This window comes from Silene latifolia, unplaced genomic scaffold, assembly GCF_048544455.1.
Source record: "Silene latifolia isolate original U9 population unplaced genomic scaffold, ASM4854445v1 chrun_scaffold_16, whole genome shotgun sequence".
Taxonomy (NCBI): domain Eukaryota; kingdom Viridiplantae; phylum Streptophyta; class Magnoliopsida; order Caryophyllales; family Caryophyllaceae; genus Silene; species Silene latifolia.
The window spans coordinates 2,223,792-2,228,885 of record NW_027413123.1 but is presented as its reverse complement, the minus strand read 5'-3'; the positions used below and the strand labels follow the sequence as shown (position 1 = coordinate 2,228,885).

The following is a 5,094-nucleotide window of genomic DNA, read 5'->3' as shown; positions in this document are numbered from 1 at the left end:
ATACTAATGATAATGAGACGGTTTCACTTAGCTACCCAACACCATACACCACCCACGACCCACCCAAGGCCACCCCACGACCCACCCACCCACGGCCCACCACAGCCCACCCCCGACCAACCCCACCCACGGCCGACCCCCCCCCCCCCGCCGCCCTTCCATAACCCTAAACCTAAAGACAAACCTCATAATCATTCCCTTTTAATTCAAACATAAATTAAACTAAATCTAACTACAAATTAATCTAACATACTAACTACAAATAAATCTAACAAACTAACCACAAATTAATCAAACTAGCTACAAATTAATCTAACAAATTAAACTATATAAACTGAAATTAAACAAAAAAAACTAACCTTATTAAAGAGGGTGGATGTGGCGGTGGAAATGGCGGTGGAAGAGGGGTTGTGTAGTGTTGTTCGTTGGTGTCGTCGCCGCTGTTTCAATCGCTCGTCCTTTTTTTTTGTTTTGTTTCGTAAAGAGTAAAGTAGGAGAGAGAAGCGCTGGTTTGTATAAAAAAATTTGGCGACTGAAATTCATTTTGGCGACTACCCATAAATCAGTCGCCAAATTTGAAAATTCGGTCGCCACGTTTGATTCCTTTTTTAAAAAAGTCAGTCGCCAGATTGGCGACTGATTTCAGTCGCCAATTTGGCGACTACTTCTTTCAGTCGCCAAATTTCGGTTGCCTTTTCATTTTTTCTTGTAGTGCGTCAAACTCTAGCAAGCCAATCGTTACCGATTAATGTTGATCAGTTGACTATATTAATGAATCATCCCTTACGTATCCTTAATATGAGATTTAATTATGATATTAAATCATGTGATCGCACTATTGTTGAGGACACATACTCCAACAATCTCCCACTTGTCCGAGACAAGTGTGCGTCACCAATTCTCTTGTCCTATTACAATCTCCCACTCAATGCAAGGTGTCTCGCAGGTCGTACTTGCACTTGATCATATCTTGAGTTGTTTTCTCGATCTGGAATGTAACTGTCTGACCGGAATTATCTACCATAGATACTTTTCGAGCGTGGCCACGCATTTTCAGTTCACTACTTCTTGAGTGGCCTTGAGATTTCAAACAACCCAAACAAGGGGGTGGACAATTCCTATTGCACTATTCCGTTCGCTTAGCCACAGTTCATCATAACCCAAAATATACTCATTTGACCTCAGTTACGACAGTCGTAGATCATAAATCAAAGCCATTCATAAACTTGTGCCAACTTGGGTGAATAGTCTCTAGTCAAAAGAATTGACTCATAAGAATACTATAGTAGCTCTTGTCACGACCAAGCTTTATGAATTACCAGAACTCTATAAGTGGTCACTGCCCGACAGAGTGTCCCATACAGTCTGCCTATATGATCGACTAGTCATCCCATATGACTCTATGGCACTTGAACTTGCCATCAATCACATCACACTCTAGTCACTTTGAGACGTTACCTCATATAAGTAACTAGGGGCGAATACCATGTCAATCCAGTTCACTTTAATGAGGTTCAATTTGTTTCTACAACCCATTTGGATTTAACAAAGTAATGAGTGAGTTTAATAAAACTCAAACGATAAATGTGATTATCATATATGAATAGTCAATACACTATTACTAATTCATATCTTATAATCTATAGTGTACCTTTTACACTAGTTGAAATGCAATAAAAGCGGGAAGAGGAATATGTGATCAAGATCCGTGAGAGACTACTATCAACTATGTCATCTACACTTCTGTCATAGCTCGTGAGAGACTCATCCCGCCAAGTATCCAGCTATCATCCAAGACATCACCTACTAAGACTGACTGCTCACCATAAGGGTGATGTGACCATAATTAGAGCATATTTAGTCCCTGAATTAGCCTTGTTCCCATGCTTTTTAGTGCATATTTGGGTCATTTATTGTCTTTAGTTCTTTGTTTTGCATATTCTTTGAGGTTTTGTGTCCTTGGTAGGAAAGGAGTGCAACCCTTGCATTTTCATGGCTAAACGAGACTAAATTGATTGAATTCAATGACCAAGCATCAAGGAGAGACAAGATTAGAAGGCGTTTGTACATACTATAGTAGATGGGCAATGATGAGAAAAGATCCTTGCATCCCCGAGGAAATCCCCAAGGATTTTATGAAGAAAAGGGAAGAAAAGAAGAAAAAATAAGACTGTCCAGCAATCCGTGCGGATTGTCTAGAAGACGCATGTCCTCCACCTTCACAATCCGTGCGTCTTCTCTCCAAGACGGCTGGGCAGCAACACCTGAAGATGCCCGTCTTCTCCCCAAGACGCCCGGGCAGAGACCCACGAATCCGGCCGTCCCGTGCTAAAGACGCACGGATTCCCAGGCAGACAATTTCGTTTCTTCAAAGCTTTAAGAAAGATGCCCATCCTTCCAAAAATACCGGCGTTTCCTTAAGTAGGGACTTAATCGTCATTTAAGCCCTTAGTTAACCCTAATTCCTACACCTAATCCCCACTATAAATACCCCATTAGTCTAATTAGAAGAGCATGTTCTTCTTAGCAATCTTTAGGGTAGTTATCATCAATCAAATCTCTCTTTAATATTGTAATCAACAATTAATCAAGTTTTAATACAAGTTTTATTTCCTTAATCTCTCTTTTGTTCATCCTTTGTTTTGGGTAATTGAAGATTATTTGGGTTATTATTGGGAGATTGACAACCTCTCAATCAAGCATCAAGTACTTCTTTTATTCTTTGCTTTATTATTGGAATCATTAGTAGGTATAATTCTCTTAATCCCTTTTTAATTATTGTTAATTACTTTCATTTATTCATCATGTTTCACTTTGTTGGTATGATTGACAACCTTGCTAGCATGTTCAACATGATAATGAGTGAGTAGTCACTTAGCTAGGGTTAATGGGTAATTAGGGGAAACCAACATGGGGAATGGTTCATGCTTAAATTAATATTCTTTCATGGTTTATTTGCTTGCTTGTTATGATCTCAACTCATGCACATATTATGTTTGATGAAATGCGAGCCTATGAATCCTTGCATTTTTTACCCATCACCTATCTTTTCAATGAGACTTGTAAGACATAAACCAACTCGAGTCTCATTAGACCATGCATGTTGTTGAGTAGGGAAGATTAAGTCGACTTGTAGGTGTTGTAAAATCTAATCGATTCGGCTCCGGGACCCAAACTTTCCTAGGATTGTAAGATATAACCCAACTCAATCCATCACAACAACAATTGCTTGCTTATAATTTGAGAACATGTTTGTATGATCAATTCCCATGAATCCCTTATGACCCCATGATACCCTAGTGCTTTTTATCAATTGTTTACAACCCTTTTAATTCATCTTGCTTGTTTACTTTCATTGCTATTTAGTTTAGTGATCTTTACATCAACCCCAATTGTGACACCCCTAAGACACCGCTAGTTGCAATAGAAATCTCATCTCAATTCCCGTCCCTTGGGATCCGACCTTTACTTGCCTCTTTACTAATTGTAGAGTTGTTGGTGAAGCTATAAATTGTGTTTTGGTCTAGGTGCTCCTAACGACAAGTTACCAAAAAGATATAGTCCGACCAAAAATGGCGCCGTTGCGGGGGACGGTGTTAACTTGATTTAGATTTTCTTATATTGTTATTAGTTGTGTCTTTCTTTGCCTTGGGGAAGTAAAACTCCTCAAGGTTTGTTCTAATTGTTTTCGAGTTGTTTGATATTTTGCATGTCTAGAAGGTCACAAGGTGACTTGTTACCCTTTGATCGTGAAATTGAAAGAACTTTGACAACCAATAGAAGACTTGCTAGGAGAAATTTGAGAGGTATTGGTGAGGTTGTAGATATTCAACCAACTATTGAGTTCATCAACCCTTTTGCAAGAGAAGGTGAGGAGAACCCAACATAAAATACAACACAAAATCAACCCACAATGCCTAAGTTTTCATCACATTCCGTACCCACCGAGGAGAACCTACCCAATGGTACTCCCACACCACAACATCTAACCGGAAATTTTATTGCCAAATCCGCATTTATCCAATTAGTCGAAAGAAGCCAATTTGGGGGGATGCCTAGTGAAGACCCTCATTCTCATATGGAGACCTTTTGTGACTATTGTGATGCGATTTCTCAAACCGGTGTAACTCAAAACCAAATTCGATGGGTCTTATTTCCTTTTTCTCTAATTGGCACCGCGAAACAATGGTTGAAGGGCCTTGATAAGGCCACTCTCGGAATTGATTCTTGGAAGAAATTGGCTCTAGCTTTCTACAAAAAGTTCTATCCACCGGAAAAGACTAACATGCTAAGAACTCAAATTACGGGTTTTAGCAAAGGGATGAATAATCTTTGTATGAAGCTTGGGAGCGGTTCAAAGGAATTTGTCGCTCATGTCCTCACCATGGACTTAGCGAGTGGTTCTTGGTACAACAATTTTGGAACGGTTTATATGAAGATTCAAGAAACATCCTCATCATGGGATCAAATGGAATGTTCACCGAAGTTGATGACAATCAAACTTGGAACAAAATTGAGGAAATGGGGGTCTATAACTCACAATATAGTAGACCTCGCAAGGCTACTAGAAGAGGAAAGCATGAAGTGGACTCCGTTACTCAATTGGGTGCTCAACTTAGTGCTCACATTGATACCATCAATTTGAAGTTTGAAAAGGCTATGGCTAGACTTGAAGAAGCCTCAAAATCACCAAAGCATCATGTTAATGCCATGACGGCATCTTCATCAATCCCAAGTGGGATATGTGAGAATTGTGGAACTTTGGGACATAACCCAAGTGAATGTAGGGGAACAAATGAACAAGTGAATGCTTTCCAAGCATACAAGAGTGGTACCCCTTATTCCAACTATTACAATGAAAACACCAAATTCCATCCAAATCTCTCATACAAAAGCCAAAATGTTCAAAACCCTCAAACAACATACACCCCACCTCCCATGAGAAACCAAAATCAAAGACCCTTTTACAACCAAAACCCAGGTTACCAAAATCAATCTTCATACAATCAACAAAATAACCAAGGTTTTGATGTTCAAAAAGCGGTCCTTCAAATGCAAAAGAATCAACAAGAGTTTTTCACTCAAATGCAAAAG

The 5,094-nt window shown here is 39.4% G+C and overlaps 1 non-coding gene across 1 annotated transcript; it reads right to left on the bottom strand.

The window, feature by feature from the left end:
* Window positions 1–4,285: 4,285 nt before the first annotated feature.
* Window positions 4,286–4,391, bottom strand: LOC141637392 (small nucleolar RNA R71). Its single transcript, XR_012541776.1, has one exon. It is a non-coding gene; the product is annotated as a small nucleolar RNA R71 (small nucleolar RNA).
* Window positions 4,392–5,094: the final 703 nt, after the last annotated feature.